We start from the raw sequence: 17866 nt of genomic DNA on the forward strand, positions 1-17866 counted from the left end.
GAGTTTAGAACCCAGAGAGAGTAGATGCGAGGCCAGAATGGGCCCAGATATGTGTGTCTATTACCGCCATGAGATAATAGTCGAATTAGTCATGAGAAGGCTTAGATAACAGGCCAAGAGCGAGCTGAGATATTAGCGGAACTAGCCATGAGAAGGCTTAGATAATGGGCCGAGAGCGAGCCAAGATTCAAACCTGTATAATCTAGATGCAAGGCGCGAGAAGCGCTAATGAGTGTATGAGTGTAGTCTATCCGAGAGAGAGAAAGAGAGAGAGAGGTGAGATACGTGTGAAGTACGGGTTAATGTGAGCTCTAATGTGGCGTATATGTGATGCAATTTTATGGAATGCATAGGGGGCTTATTTGTGTTGCTTTCTGTGTCAATGCGTTGGTAGTAGAGTCTCGTTCTGCAAGCCATGTGGATAAAGATCTGTAAGGAATGCAGGTAGTTTCCATGTCAGCTGCCCAAGCCGTTATTAATGAATGGGCGTGTACACACAGTCCTGTTATGCTCTGAACGAGGCAAAGGGTGCCTATTCACATTTAAACTTAGCTCCGCTCGTCACTTATCCCACAGCTCAGCTGATATCGCCAAGCCTAGCTGGCAAACATCTGCAATGTGCACTGAATACAACTGGTGATACCCAGAGCCATAGAGGGCCCATGTTCGAGACCAGGATATCAGACGACAACATCAATTATATTTATATATTTTTCTCTTTCAGGAAGTGTCTTATTACACCTTGTATGTATGTATATTTATTGTTCTTTAATATTGTGTGCAGCATTGTATAATTGGGTTACAGTGCGAACTGGATTTTTGGTAGTGAGGTTCCACTCTCTTCAGCTTATTCAGGCAGATGCCACGATATTAAATTCAGTGTTCTTGGGGGCATGTGTGTCAGTCCCAAGTCATTGTTTTGTTATTTGTTTACCGACTAGATCGGATTTATTTTACCAGGCCGAGATGTGTGAGTCTGTAATTATATGTCACGCACAGTGATGATCATGATCAAGGCTTCGTGCCACCCATAGATTTAACTCATCTGTACTCTCCGTAAAACATAATGATACCACCGTATTTCCACATACAATGTTTATAATTTGGGTTTGAGACCCGTGTTTCGATTAATATTCTGTGATGACGATTTCTCTGTAAAATTTTGTAAATTTAACATTGTTATTTTATATTGGGAATTTATCATGCTTTCACATGTGATTTGTTAATAAATTTGTTCCACCCATTATTTCCATGACTTCTCATTTAAGAAATATGGATTCTAGAACCTGTCCTGTTGATTTAAGCTAATTTTAGATAGACTTTGTGACCCATTTATTTCATTCACCCGGACACTCCACGCAGCTTCTCCGCTGAGCTAGACCAAAAATTTGGCGACAGGGAAAGGTATAGTATATAGGCATAAATATCTGAGGTTAATCACTTACGTGATGCTGTTACCCGCGGCTTTGCTCGCATGGATTTCTTAATTTGATAACAGTAATAGTTTCTCACTCCTGCACTAAGATATTTTATGAAAATTCTTAATGTACGAAAACTCACCAAAAAATTGAGTTTCACTTACCCCAGTACATCTTTACAAATCATGTTTGTGGCATTGCCTTTTGGGGCTAAGATGTCGACGCTACTGGCATAGTTAACTCTGGATCATGCAACATAGAACTGTCCATGTGAGAAACAGCCCTCTCTCAAGTTCGAAAAGAGAAAAATACATGTTTCTCTTTTTTTAAGGAGATTTCAAATACCAATTACCACATCTATAACATCTGCAGTTTTTGAGATATAAGTATCCCCATAAAAATAATTCAACCCCTTTTATCAGGCTTTATGGTAACAGCCCTGGTGCCCGCAATTTCCCCTTGTGAATGAGGGTAATAATAATTTTGTATGGCTATTTCAGCTGAGTGCAGCCTTTGTAAGGCAGACCCTCTGATGAGGGTGGGCGGCATTGGTCATGTGTATTGTGGTGGAGGATAGTGTTATGTGTGGTGTGTGAGTTGCAGGGATATTGGGGACAGCACAAACACCCAGCCCCCGGGCCACTGGAATTAACCAATGAAGGTTAAAATCTCTGACCCGGCCGGGAATCGAACCCGGGACCCTCTGAACCAAAGGCCAGTACGCTGACCATTGAGCCAACGAGTCGGTCATGGATGAGGGTGATAGAATAACACCCATGGTGTCCCCTGCCTGTCGTAAGAGGTGACTAAAAGGGACGCCAGGGGCTCTGAACTCCAGAGCATGAGTTGGCAACCACGGGGCTCTTAGCTGAGTCTTAACATTGCTTCCACTTAATTGTTAGCCAAAGGTGCTGGAATGGCAATATATAACAAGAGCCCTCTAATGTTTTATTTCCTATTTTTTTAGCAGTACGTCATTGAATTGCTCTTCCTCCTGACCGCCAAGTTGCACATACATGTTGGTTGTGACAAAGAGCCTCAATAGCTATAAGTATGAACTTTTTCAGTGAAGCTTGCACCTCGTCCGCTCTTGTCCTACCTGTTACAACTGGCACTGGAAAAATCTGACGGAACTTTCCCGCGTGCCCAGCTTCTCGCCAGACAAAGGCTGTCCCATCTGGTGAGGAAACTCCCTTATATGGCACGTCGTGTTCACATCCACTCATGGCCAGCTTTGGGACAGATAATACATTTAAATTTAGGGACCGGTAACAATTCTACCAAAATAAAAATATATGAAGCATGCAAGATCTGAATTTACTATTATTACGAACCATTCTTCGGTAATCTATACGCATATAAAATAACATGTCCTGACTGACTGATTCATCATCACCGAGCCAAAGCTATTAGATATACAGAAATGAAATTTTGGGGATAAATTTATATTGGAGTGTAGGTGCTTGCTAAACGAGGACTTTTGGATATTCCTTCGCTAAGGGGGTGAAAAGGGGGGTGAATTGTTTAAATTAGTATACCTACAGTATATCTCAAAAACTTAAAAGTATACAGATGTAACAATCGGTATTTGGAATCTCCATTAAAAATAAAGAAACATATTCTTTTTGTTTTTGGAAAATCCAATTAATGGGGGTGAACAGGAGTGACAAAAGAAAGACTATATCTACAGTATATCTCAAAAACGTAATGTGTTACAGACATAAAAATTGGTATTTGAAATCTCCTGTAAAAATAAATAAACATAGAAAATTTTGTTTTTGGAAAATCCACTTAAGGGGAACTAAAATATGGGGGGTAAATTTTTAAAATGAGCATATCTAAAGTATATCTCAAAAACTTAACATGTTACACAAGTGAAAAATGGTATTTTTAATCTCTTAAAAATAAAGAAACATGTATTTTTTAGTTTTCAGTAAAACACTTGGCGGGGGTACAAAGGACTGAAAAGGGGGTTGAATTCTTTTTATTAGAATAATGATACCCCAAAAACTGAAGATGCTACAGACGTGAAAATTGGTATTTGGAATCTCCTTTAAAATTGAAGAAAAAAGTTTTTTTTGTTTGTTTGTTTTTTTGTTTTTGGTAAATCCACTTAAGGGAGCGGGTGAACGAACTGAAAAATTGGTTGAATGATTTGTATGAGGATACTTGTATCTCAACATCTAAAGATGTTGCATATGTGAGGTTTTTTAAAATGCTATTTGTTCATGGCATCGACCTCTAAAGATCGTCTACCACTACTTGCACCATATGTTATGAACCTGCCTGTAATTGTAAATACGGAAGTATAAAGTGTTGAATGTGAGGAAAGGAACATAAAGGACGACACAAACACCCAGTCCCCAGGCCAGGGATATTAACGATTTACAACTAAAAACCTCTGACCCGGCCGGGAATCGAATCTGGGGCCGCCGGGTGATAGGCGGACGCGTTGCCCCCTACACCGCAGAGCCGGACAAAATTGGTATTTGCAATCTCCTTTAAAAGTAAAGGAAAATCCAATTAAGGGGAGGGGGGGTGAAAGAACTGAAAATTAATTGAATTATTTCTATGAGGATACTTACATCTAATAAAGACTAAAGTTTTTACAGACATGAAAACTGCTATTGAGTCCGACTCGTTGGCTGAATGGTCAGCGTACTGGCCTTCGGTTCAGAGGGTCCCGGGTTCGATTCCCGGCCGGGTCGGGGATTTTAACCTTCATTGGTTAATTCCAATGGCCCGGGGGATGGGTGTTTGTGCTGTCCCCAACATCTCTGCAACTCACACACCACACATAACACTATCCTCCACCACAATAACACGCAGTTACCTACACATGGCAGATGCTGCCCACCCTCATTGGAGGGTCTGCCTTACAAGGGCTGCACTCGGCTAGAAATAGCCACACGAAATTATTATTTAACTGCTATTGAGAATCTCCTTTAAGAATACAGAAACATGCATTTTGGGGGGAAAATCAAATTGGGATGGGGGGTGAAAAGGAGTTGAATTCCTTTTATAAGGACACATATCACTGTAAACTGAAGATATTAGAGTCATGAGAGAGAGATTTATTAAAGAAATAAATCATCCATCCTCCAATGAGAGTGACCATTCGGATCTGGAATACAGTTTCAATTTCAATGGAGTTTAAAAATATCAAGAAACGAAAATTTAATCGTTGAAGCTGTTATCTTCTATTTTCCCAGAGTTAGTGGGGGAGAAATGTCAATCACGTTCTCAGGTACAGATGGAAGTGAATGATTTGCAGAGAGTCCCTCAGTATCTGTATTACTATTTTTTCTAACTCGCAGAGTGGAACTTTCAAGTTTTGTAGGAAGTTCAACGTCTGACTCCGAATAGCAGGCCTCTGACAATCCACCGATCGATAGGTATTTTATACTTAAATGAAAGGTAAGGCAAGCATGGAACATAAATAGCTTGCTTTTCTAGGTCCACATCCCGAGCCTGAACCAGGTCCCTTTCAAAGCGAATGGTGGGATCTAAGACCATCGCTTTAATGTCCTCTCTGTTGATGGCTACGATGTCCGCCCTCCGATTAGAGTCATCGGTAGAGACGCAGTGAACCTCCTCGTGCACCTCCCATCCACGCTGTCTCTAGCCTTGAGCAATCGACGATCTTACACGGTGGTGGCGGTGGTTGCGCATTAGTTCAGTGCTCCAGCAGAATCCCAGCACATGTCCAAGGGTTTCTGTCACGTTGCAGCCATTTTGGCAGCAACAGGTTGTGTTGAATGACCTACCGGGAACCGACCTGACTGCGGTGAGGTTGCATGTCATCTTCACTACATTTATGTATTCAGAAGAAGACAGAGGTGATTTATGAGTCATCCAGGAGTTTGCTTTCGGGCAGTCTGAATATAACACTACTCCTTTTCCTTTATGTGGTAGCTGACACCACGACTGAAAGGATCAATTTCTCATAATTTCCCCTAGTTTTCTTCCGTCGTCAATCTTTGGGGGGAGACTTTCTTTTTTTATGTCAAGTCTGTGGAGTGACATATCTTGTTCTTCAGGTAACTTCCTTACGTATGCTAGGTGAACGTCCTGAACATGGAGTAAGCAATTACAAATATTGTAATGCTGTATATTAGCTTCCCATTCTGCGCAAACTATTCCCATCCCTCTGACCTTTCTGGCACTATACAGCATCGAATTTGGAGTATCATCAGGCAGCATCATTATTTCTTTTACAGAACTTCTTATAATTTTGTCCAGATCTTTAAGAAAAGTGTTTCATAGTTGTGTCAAAGGGGCACATTGTAGAGGATAGATCAAACCCGGCCAAACAAACTCGTTAATAATCTTGATCTTTTGCTCAGGTTTTAGAAGTTTCGTTTTTACCAGATTATTTAAGTCAGAAGTTATTGTGCTTATTAGTTTATGTCTGTCAAGAGAGATTTCATTGTTGAAGTCAATTCCTAAATACTTGATTCGTTCATTGTTTGTTTTTATCGATGGGATTATTGATTCTTCAACTGTAGTGAAGTTTCCTTCAGTTAATTTTCCTTTCTTCAGGATTATAGATTTGCTTTTAAGAGGATGGATATGTAAACCAATTTTTGCAAAGCTGCTTTCAGCCAAATTTAACAAGGTAGTAGCATCATTTTCGGTTTTGCTGAGTATGACTAGGTCATCTGCGAAAGCAACTGAGGATAACGGCGGTAGATCATCAGATAAAGTATAGCCATAACATTGGGATATGTCATGGTCAGTGAGATTTTGTATTACAGTATTGATTGCTAAATTGAACAGCAGTGGTGAGTTAGGGGACCCTTGAGCTATGCTACACATAATTTTGATGGGTTTTGATTTCTTATGATCAGCTTCCACTTGAACTGTGTTCTTTGTAAGAAATGCTTCAATTAACCTACATAAGTTAGGAGGAATTTCAGATTGTCGAAGAGATCATTTGATATGTTCATGTCCAATAGAGTCAAATGCTTTTGTGACATCTAAAAAAATGATGCAACAATCGTTTGTTGCGTTTCGCATCCTGGAGGCAACCATTCACGAGGGAAGCGTTGACATGAGTACCAGGTAATGGCACGAGGCCACGTTGGTGAGGACTTAGTGTGACATATGAACACAGTCTCATATCTAGTACTCATTCAATTATTCTCCTAATCACCGAATATATGGTTATAGGTCTCCATTCTTTAATATCATTTATGTCTCCACCCTTATGTATTAAAATTGTTCTGGCCATTTTGAGTTTTGAAGGTACTTAGGAGAAATGGAGCATCGTGTTGATGAGTAACATTAGAAATTTAGTAGCCTTGAGGTGCCGTAATACACGAACTATAATATTATCTGGGCCTGGTGAGCCGTCAACTTTAATGTTGTATAATGCCTTATGGACATCATCTACTGAAATATTAATATCAGCAGGTAAGTCAGTGCTTATTTCCATAAGAGATTGAGGAGAATTGTTATTTTCAGTACCAAAAGTCTTTTCAAAATGATCCGAAATCATAGTTATTGGGATTTTACAAGAATGGGCCTTATTAGTTTTGTCCAAAATTTTGCGAGCAATTTTCCGCCTCTGATTGGTATTTAGAAGCTCCTTTATAAATAAAGAAACACGTATTTTTTGTTCTCAAAAAATTCACTTAAGGGAGGAGGGTGAAAGGAAGTGAAAAATAATTGAAATCTTTTTAAGTGGATGCTTATATCTCAAAAACTGATGGTTACAGACGTGAAAATCGGCATTTGGAATATCCCTTAAAAATAAAGAAACATGGATATGTTTTTGGACGGGGGAATATATTTAACGGGAGTGGGGTGAAAAAGGAGTTGAATTTTTTTATGAGGATACTTATATCTCAAAAACTGAAGATGTTACAGATGTGAAAGTTGGTATTTTGAACCTCCTTTAAAAATTAAGACATGCATTTTTTGTATTTGGAAAGTCAATTTAAGTGGGGGCGGGGGGAAAGAAGTGAAGAAGTAGTTGAACTCTTTTTATGAGGATACTTATATCTCAAAAACTGAACATGTTACAGATGTGAAAGTTGGTACCGTATTTTGAATCTCCTTTAAAAATAAAGAAACACATACTTTTTTGTTTTTGGAAAATCCATACAGACGTGAAAATTGGTATTTGGAATCTCCTTTAAAAATAAAGAAATATGTATTTCTTGTTTTTAGAAAAATCCATTGAGGTGGGGGTGGGGGAGGGGGAAGGACTGATAAAGGGGTTGAATTCTTTTTATGGGGATACTTATATCTCAAAAACTGAAGATGTTATAGATGTAGAAATTGGTAATTGAAATCTCCTTATAAATAAAGAAACATGTTTTTTTCAACTTTGAGAGAAGACTTTCTCACATCGACAGTTCTATGTCACATGGTCATCTTTGCCCCTAAAGGCAATACCACAATCGTGGTTTACAAATAGTTTTTGGGGTAAATGAAACTGAATTTTTTTGGTGAGTTTTTATACTTTAGGGATTTTCAGATAATGTCTTAGTCCAGTACTGAGTAACGATTACTTTTTCAAATTATGAAATCCACAGGTAACTGCTAGTCCTGTATATGAAGAATGCCGATAAGCCTTTACCAAGCCTTTTCATTGTCAGAATAGTTACAGGATTAGTAGATGAATGCATCCCAATTCCTATACCAGTTGTGGGGCCAGCAGGTCATGCAGGATGCCCATGTAACGCACTCCAAAAATTGCCACAGAATAACAATCGTCCGTGTATTATCTGCTTCAAAGTTTATAATTTTCATGTTCTGTATTGATGACAATATAATTATTGTTATAGACAAATGAGGTAATCCACCTAATCAATACAACATAAAATTTGTACTTCAGTTTATTTTAATCATGGTACTAGTTTAGGCCAATTGATATTATGCCATCATCTGCCATAAGGTCTTAAAACACTTAAAAAAACTAATTGGCCATACAGTATGTATAACAAAAAAAAGATATTATAATAAAACAGTTCTGATCTAATATTCAATATACACTCAAATAAGTCACTGCCTTGAGGATGTAACACAACACTTGAAAATTCTTATGATCTGTTGGTATACTTCATAAATATAAATTGCTGTCTTCAAGATCTATAACTAATTGGTTAAACACTTGTATAAAATTAAAAGTAGGTGGTAAAAAATTAATACAGAATAGACTGATGTTAAATTAGATCTTAGTTGATTATGTTTTGTTATGTAGTACTTTTCATTAGGACCAATAACATAGGTAAGTTATTTAAAAATCAAATTTTAGGCATCTTCCCCTAAACTACCATTTCATTCAAAGTGAATAAAATTGTTTATAGCTTAGACTGTAGTTTCTTATTCCCCGATTCTATATACCGGTTTTTATTAAATTCCGTTCACCCATTTTCTCGTGGCTCGGCGTTGATATGGACTCTTAAGGCCGGTACGGTAAAAATGTAAAGTCGGGACCTGCGTTTTTCGTGTATGCGATAACACCGACTTTTTTTTAAATATTCCCTAAAATGCTTGGGAAACAGCTACCTATACTTAACGTTGTTAAAAATTCGAAAATTAGACAGCTTTATTTCGCGAAATGAAACGAAATGAGGCAATAACGCGACTATGTCAACTGTATCAATTTTATATGCATAATAATGTGAATTCACGGTGTTTGCCTTCTTATATAGGTTTTTCCAACGCCAGAATAAACAATCGTCTCCATCGTAGTCTTACAAACCGGGCGAGTTGACTGTGCGGTTAGGGGCGCGCAGCTGTGAGCTTGCATCTGGGAGATAGTGGGTTCGAACCCCACTTTCGGCAGCCCTGAAGATTGTTTTCCATTGTTTCCCATTTTCACACCAGGCAAATGCTGGGGGCTGTACCGTAATTAAGGTCACGGTCGCTTCCTTCCCATTCCAAAGCCTTTCCCATCCCATCGTCGCTATAAGATCTATCTGTGTCGGTGCGACGTAAAGAAAATAGTAATTTAAAAAACCAGTCTTACAAGGTCAACTTGTTCTCTCATTCTCTCAACTCGACTCATGCGCGTAGATCATTCTGCTTAAGAAGCTGGTCGGTAACAGTCGTATTTTCTCTCTGTGTTCTGTAACGGCTAGTATGTCTTTAAAATACCAAAATATGATAATAAAATGATTAAAAATAACGCGAAATTCTTCAAAAATAACCCCGATTTCCACCAAAACATGAAACGAAAAACACAGGTCCCTATGTACATGACATAAAAGATCGGAAATTTTATTCCATATAACTTTAGTTATGTAGTACCCTACTAATAACATAAATGTTTGAGAATTAAATTTTAGGCCGTCCCCTAAACTACCATTCACTAAGCGTGAATTGACTGAGCCTAGATTGTAGTGGCCCATTCTTCGACTTTACATACGGAAAAGTAAAAAGTGCATTTCCTTGTTACTGTGTTTCTGTGGTGGTTGGTAGTGTAGTGTCTGAATATGAAGAGGAAAGTGTTGGGACAAACACAGACACCCAGTCCCCGGGCCAGAAGAATTAATCAGAGGCGACTAAAATCCCCGACCCGGCCGGGAATCGAACCCGGGACTCTCCGGACCAAAGACCTCAACGCTGACCATTCAGCCAATGAGTCCGACAAACTTGTTACTATTACCAATATTACTATTAGGTAGTATTATGTTAGCTTCTAGCCCCCAACTCTCAAACCACCCCTGTCCCTCGCTGGATCACCCTTGTTCTTCAGTTTCCTAGCCATCACCAGCAACTTTTAACCATTAATACACAGGTCTGAAGAAAAATCACCATTAAAAACTTTTTGAGAATATTGGTCAATCAGTTTCTCACCTACATATGTTTTTATTGCACTTTACCCTTTGAGCTCCGAATTCCAAGATTATGGATTCAAACCCGGCTAAAGTTGCCGGATTTTTGAAGGGCGGAAAAAAGTGCAATCAACCTTTTATGCCATGTAAACCAATTAAATTATATCTAAATAAATACAATTCGAGAAAGAATAGCACTTTATATTTCCACGATATAATAGACTGCCGGTATAGTGCAGAGAATGTTCAGAACAAGCACTCTCAATTACGGAGAATTTAACTGCATTCACATCCTTTCATATAAGAACAGCAAGATGTGGGTGAAAAAAAATATCCATCAGGTTACTAACCTCCTCCCTACAGCGACCGTGAACTCATACCTCATGGTCACGCTGAATTACAGTCCTTGGTCCCAGTCCCCAATTTAACTTGCTCCTGGAACTGCTTAGCACCAGATGGAAGACCTGTTAATATATTTCGCACCTTCCATCACAGGAAGTCATAACCGAAAGAGGGATATTTGTCTTGCTTCTCTACACACTGTTTCTAGTTCTCCAATCTTCTAACTTCTCACGATGCAGTTGATCAGACTGTTCTTGGACTATTTTCACATTCTTCCCTCTAAGCACAATTTCATCAACAAACAGTACCGTGTTCATCCTTGTACATTCGTGAGTTCCTTGTAGGCCTACTGTCCTTCATCATCCATACAGTGACGTGGCGTGAGTGTTTCCAGGGTGTTGCCGGTTCGAAACTGTCGAGGAGAGGATGAAGTTCTTTCGAGCGTTCTATTAAAGTTTCAGAGGGGAAGGGAGTTTTCCAAATACAAAATCGAATATATAGAATTATATGCAGAATAGTAATACATGTGTATATGTGTCATTTTGGAAGATGTGACCAAAATACACACATAATCACGGTGATTATGTATGCCACGATACATTTAAATGTCTCCCGAAACATCTATTATACGATATGACTTAGTCTTCAAGTCTTTGAATTCAGGCGTTGGTTTGTCATTTGGAATAATATTACTTTTCTCACTAATTTTTTTCCTAAGTTTTCATTCCCCTCCCTGAAGGAGGCTTGTTTGGGAAGGAGTAATATTGTCAGGAGGAGAGCAATTTGAAGTAATAAATGAGAAGGTGTGCGCGGGGATGGTTTGAATAGCAGGGATGTGTGTAAGGACTGAAAATTCAGAGGAGATTACTAAGGTGGAGATGAAGGGTTAGGTGGTGTTCGGTCGCGGAGATATTGTACAGTGCGGTGGTGAGGAGTCGGAAGAGATCGGGTGGCGGAGGTGGTTGGAAGAAGAAGCTAGCTGGAAGAAGGGGTGGACTGACGGGTTGACGAGGTGGAAATAGAGGAGGGGCTGGGGTCGGCCGGGACGAGGATGCGTGTTGTTGGGGGATGTCTAGTAGAAGGTGTGGGTGGGGAACGAGAGGGCTCTACTTTGTGGAGGTGGCGGTATATAGAGGCACCGTGTTGGATGAGGCGCTGCACATCCTCTGCGGTGGGCAGATGTAGGCGGACGAGATACGTTGGACCGTTGCTGTTCTGGATTCTGAAGGCTCGACGTGCTGGGACGCCGTCTTTATGGAGTTCCCGGAGTACTTCTTGCTCGGTGATTGAAGGGTCGACGCCGTGGATGACACACCTGTACTGGGCGTGAGAAAATGGTGTTGGTTGCGTTGATGCGGCTGCTTCAGATGGTGTGGCAGGCGTGACAGATGCTTTTGCTTCGGCTTCGGCTCGAGAAGATGGCGGTGGCGAGACGGTTGCTGCGAGCGTGGCAGATGCTGCATCAGGTTGCGGGGGTGATATGCACCGAGGACGAGGTTGTCCCGCGGTTGGAAGTAAAGGGAGAGATGAAGTCATAGTCAGTGAAGGATGTAATGTTACGACTGTAGTGATAGGAATGCGGGAAAGGTTAGGGGCAGATATCGTGGTGGTAGTGCAGAAGGAGGATGAAGACTGTTGCCACGGTGATGGTTTGGCTGCAGCGGGTGTGGCAGACGTGTGATCAGGTGATGGTGATGGGGTATACCACGCACTAGATTCCACTGTGTGTTGGTGTCTGTATAAATACGCGCCGTTGCTGACAAGGTTCAGGACGTCTTCTTCGGTGGGGAGCTGTAGACTGACTAGAGGTGTTGGGTCAGAGCCGTTCATTATCCTGGACACACTGCGAGCTGGGACGCCCTCTGCGTGGAGTTCGCTGAGGATATCGTGGTCAGAGTAGGCGGGATTAACGTCGACAATGATGCAGCTATGATGGGGAGGCCGACTTCCAGCTTGTGTCAGCTGATATGCTTGGTTAGTTCGGCGAGGCGCTAGGTAAAGATGTGGAGTCACCCGGCCGATCAAAAAGAAGATGTTGCGTTGTGGAGTATTGAGCAGTCCACTATAGAGCGATCCTCTTGATTTGTGATGCGCCGTCTTCTCACTAAATGTAAATGATCCTAAGGAACGTTTTAAACACTGTCACAGTCATAGGAGTAGCTTATACCTCACCAGTCAATTTAGGAGTCATGCTTGGAGAGTGTAGGGGAAGGAAAAAAACACTGTTTGTCTTTGTTTATAACCGGCAAATAATACACGACACCAAGAGGGAGCACTGCAGGCAACACGTGGCGTATATTGAAAACATGACTTTTTGTGTACCAAGGCTACTATGTATCAGTTAAATTCTTCGGCGCTGAATGTCAATCATATCTTTTCTGACATGTGTTACGGGAATCTAGTGGATTTATATTGTCGACAGAAAATACAAATTATATTATATGGAATAAGTTATACCATATTTCTATTTTTCTGTTTGTTGCCCGCGACAACACCGGCAACATAGACGCCACACCCCTGCACCGTAACGACAAGTTCGCTTCAGCTGGCAATGTGAGTCTTCTACGACGAAGACATTACATCCAGTGCAGCTAGATAGCAAGGATCTCTACAGTAAACTATTGATCTAGGAAAGAATATGCGACCGTATATCCTCACCTCATGGCCCGTCACTTTTTTAGCCTTTTTCTTTTACATAAAATCTGGTGAATGAAATGTCACCGTGTCACTATCCCTAAAACCGCCCCTACTTTTGAGGATTAATTCGGAACCTTTAGAGTGGACTCTACTAAATAATGTTGTCTATATTTCACAGTAGTCCCGTTTGCTTTTCATTTTTGTTTCAATTTGTTCACAATCGCACAGACACAGCTTTATACGAGAATGTAATAGGACCATTGAAATAATATTTAATTATAACTTATTTGCAAGAAAACATGTTAGACTATTATTTATCATGCACCGCATGTCGTTTTAATATGGTTTCTTACTTCATTCCTAGAATTTAGTAGTATCATTCACTGTGTATTTTCATATATTGCAGTATTTTCATAAATTGCTGTATTTTCTTGCACCTAAAGAATATTTTCCTTAAGGTTTTATTTTATTTTATTGTATTTTACCACGTAAACAAAATGTGGTTAAGTGGAAGAGAGGGCCTAAAGCCATAACTTCGCCAGTGATAAATAAACATCATCGGCCGACCCCGTGGTCTAGGGTAGCATGCCTGCCCCTCACTTTGAGGCCCCGGGTTCGATTCCCGGCCAGGTCAATGGCATTTACCTTAATTTGAAGGATACTTTGAGGTCCACTCAGCCTACGTGATTATAATTGAGAAGCTATCTGACTGTGAGATAGTGGTCCCGGTTCAAAAAGCCAAGAATAACGGCTGAAAGGATTCTTCGCGCTGACCACGCGTCACTTCATAATCTGCACGCCTTCGGGCTGAGCAGCGGCCGCTTAGTAGGTCAAGGCCCATTGAGTCTGTAGTGCCACAGGGTTAAGTTTGATTGATGTTGTCATCATACCCATGGGATCTCCAGTTTCTTCTTCTTCTTCTTCTTCTTCCTCTAATCTGTTTACCCTCCAGGGTCGGTTTTTCCCTCGGAGTCAGCGACGGATCCTACCTCTACCGCCTCAAGGGCAGTGACCTGGAACTTCGGACTCTGGGTCGGGGTATACAACTGGGGAGGATGACCAGTACCTCGCCCAGGCGGCCTCACCTGCTATGCTGAACAGGGGCCTTGCGGGGGGATGGGGAGACTGGAAACGATAGACAAGGAAGAGGGAAGGAAGCGGCCGTGGCCTTAAGTTGGGTACCATTCCGGCATTTGCCTGGAGGAGAAGTGGGAAACCAAGGAAAACCACTTCCAGGATGGCTGAGGTGGGAATCGAACCCACCGCTACTCAGTTGACCTCCCGAGGCTGAGTGGACCCCGTTCCGGCCCTCGTACCACTTTTCAAATTTCGTGGCAGAGCCGGAAATCGAACCCGGGCCTCCGGGGGTGGCAGCTAATCACACTAACCACTACACCATAGAGGCGGACACCTCCAGTTTCACGTAATTTTCTCCGTAGGTTTATTACTTTATTTCCCAAAATGCTACGTGCATTGGCTGGGATTCCAGTCGCTGTCGCTCTTACGATGTCCCTCGACTATTACATTCTCCGTGATAATAAAGATAGCATTAAAGGTATTATATTATTATTATTATTATTATTATTATTATTATTATTATTATTATTATTATTATTATTATTATTATTACTATTATTACCGGGTGAGTTGGCCGTGCGCGTAGAGGCGCGCGGCTGTGAGCATGCATCCGGGTGATAGTAGGTTCGAATCCCACTATCGGCAGCCCTGAAGATGGTTTTCCGTGGTTTTCCATTTTCACACCAGGCAAATGCTGGGGCTGTACCTTAATTAAGGCCACGGCCGCTTCCTTCCAACTCCTAGGCCTTTCCTATCCCATCGTCGCCATAAGACCTATCTGTGTCGGTGCGACGTAAAGCCCCTATCAAAAAAATTTAGTAGCAGTAGAAGTAGTAGTCGTAGTAATGTTATTAAGGTTACTGGTTTTACGTTTTTGATTTTCGAACACGCCCAGAATTTCTTTCCGTATAAATTCTTTTACGTGCCAGAAAAACTACCTACCGACACGATGCTGATGTATTTAAGCACCTTCAAATACCACCTGACTGAGCCAGAATAGAACCTGTCAAGCTGGGCTCAGAAGGCCAGCGCTCCAGCGCTCTACCGCCTGAAGTAGGCTACTCAGCCCCATTATTATTATTATTATTATTATTATTATTATTATTATTATTATTATTATTATTATATCTTTAGCATCTCCTTAACATTATTATTACTAATACTATTTTTGGAGGGTGTGAATAAAGCAGTGACTAGGTGCCGATTTTCCACCCAAAACGGCCGAAGTTTGAATCTCGGTGGGATTTTCGAAAACAAATAAAAGTCACTGGCAGGAAGCGTAATAATAATTTTCTGCGCTTCATTAGTCTTATGTTTGAAGTCTACTACCAACAATCTGTGGTCACTGTCCATGCTCTCACTAGAGATGACCTTTACATCTGTGAAGCGTCTTCGGCCTTAAATCCCCGACCAAAGCCAAAAATGAACCAGGTTGACTCCAGAAATAATTGGAATTAGCTTAATAAAGTTACTATCAACATTATTATCCACTCTAGAAACAATCCTGCTAACGCAGTTAATGGAGCATTTCGATTTTCACTATCCCATCGCCTTATAAATTTATGTGTCAAATACCAGGTCATGGATAAAGTAACGGTCAGTTTCAGTCATTGATACGTGGACACGGACAACAATAAATAATTTGTACAGATCAGTGTTGACATGAAAATACCTCAAATTTAAAGTCTTCTTCTTCTCCTTTATCTGTTAAGATTCAAGGGTCGGTTTTCCCTCGGACTCAGCGAGGGATCCCACCTCTACCGCCTCAAGTTAGGTACCATCCCGGCATTTGCCTGGAGGGAGAGTGGGAAACCACGGAAAACCACTTCCAGGATGGCTGAAGTGGGAATCGAACCCACCTCTACTCAGCTGACCTCCCGAGGCTGAGTGGACCCCGTTCCAGCCCTCGTACCACTTTTTTCAAATTTCGTGGCATGGCCGGGAATCGAACCCGGGCCTCTGGGCAACAGCGGCGATTGAGAGTTAATTGTGAAGCACAAATTACTTTGTTTCTCATCTGCAAATGTGCACATGTATATATAAATATATTGTCTGTATAAGCCATACGCTAAATAATAAACTCGGGTTTATGGTATATAGAGGACGGGGGTGGGGGTGGTGAGGTGTATACATTAAAACTGAAGAAACAAGCCACAAAATGGTAAGTTTTCTGATGTTTCTGAGAGAATTTCGACAGAGAGGTAAAGGTTGACAGTTTACCAATTTAAGTGCGGTAGTAATAGATTTGTTTAAGATTTTGATTCAATACTACACAATAAAACTTCCACCAAATGAACATTATTACGCATTTATTACAATTAAATACAAGTAGGGCGTGAATATACAATTAAAATCATTTAGTATTTGACTACACGCTAAGAAAGTGAGACACTGAAGAGAATGCCAGAAACTGACGAACGCGCGCGGCAAGCGAATGAATCATACCTGTGTCCACGACCTTGGTATAAAGAAATATATATGCATTACTACCCCTCCTCACAGCACAGCACGTGCCATTCTCTTTGGCATGTGCGAAGTCTCCACTACTTGCTGTGGCGCTATACAAATCGGTTAGTCGAGACGAATGACATTTTTGGCATATTTCTGTTAATAATTTTGTTAGTAATTAAAAAACAAAGGAAAGCATTAGCGGATAAGACAACAGGGCTTGTAAAAATTGCTTTTTTTAAAAATATTTCATAGTTTCAGCTGACTAAAACACGAATAAAAATATAATATTTTCTCCAAAAAGTAGGGGGAAGGCGATTGCCCCCGCCCCCTTTCCACTACAAATCGCCGCTACTGCTCCGTGGGTGGCAGCTAATCACACTAACCACTACACCACAGAAGCAGACCAAATTTCAAGTCAGCCTTTAAAAAAAGAGAAGCTGGATCCTTCCCAGCCGAAATTATGAACAAATATTAATGCCAGCTTCAGGTGACGATGTATTTCTCTTTCATATTTTTGTACAGCGTCATTTTATCTAGTTTTACACGTAGAATATGTTAGTACAGATAACTCGTATCATTCTTCTACTGTACTAAAGCATGTGATAGTCAATTCAAATTTGTTTAATAATTAGTCTTCGAACCGAGCTTACCTCTGAGGAAGAGTTTACCAACGTGTAGTCACGAAACAACTAGCCGTGTCGCTGCGCCGGAGGCTCAGAAGTTAGTCGTCTCGTCGTACAGCACAGAATACCAATAGTCGTACAGTCTTTCCAATCTACGTTGCAGTTTGGTGACCTCAACCATGCGGTGTGGAGCAACGATCAGAGTGCGGAGCTCATCTGCTGCACTGCTGGCTAATAATCTTTCGCAGTGCTGCCAACTTGGCAACGAAAGTTCTCAGCTCATTCTAAAGAAGCATCAAAAGTTTGATTATCTTCCTGGCCTTTTACTAATTATTTAGGGGCCGGAATTTGACGGGAATTTTCCCCAGTTTTACGGCTGAATGTCCTTCTCGTCAACAGTATGTGGAGGGATGTATTCACTATTGCATGTCTCTGTGGTGTTTAGTACGTGGTGTGTTGTATGTATATGAAGATGTGTTTATTGAGACGAGCACAAACACCCAGTCCCCGAACCACAGGATTTAACTAG

At 40.9% G+C, this 17866-nt stretch overlaps 1 protein-coding gene across 1 annotated transcript in view; it reads right to left on the bottom strand.

Moving 5' to 3' along the window:
- Window positions 1-17535, bottom strand: part of LOC136877421 (UDP-glycosyltransferase UGT5) — a 53931-nt gene extending 36396 nt beyond the window's left edge. Inside the window, exon 1 of the mRNA XM_067151444.2 lies at window positions 17365-17535. The gene's annotated coding sequence lies outside the window, so the exon portion shown is untranslated. The remainder of the gene's footprint in view (window positions 1-17364) is intronic.
- Between the last annotated feature and the right edge of the window lie 331 nt (window positions 17536-17866).

The sequence above is a fragment of the Anabrus simplex genome, chromosome 7, assembly GCF_040414725.1.
Source record: "Anabrus simplex isolate iqAnaSimp1 chromosome 7, ASM4041472v1, whole genome shotgun sequence".
NCBI classification, from domain to species: domain Eukaryota; kingdom Metazoa; phylum Arthropoda; class Insecta; order Orthoptera; family Tettigoniidae; genus Anabrus; species Anabrus simplex.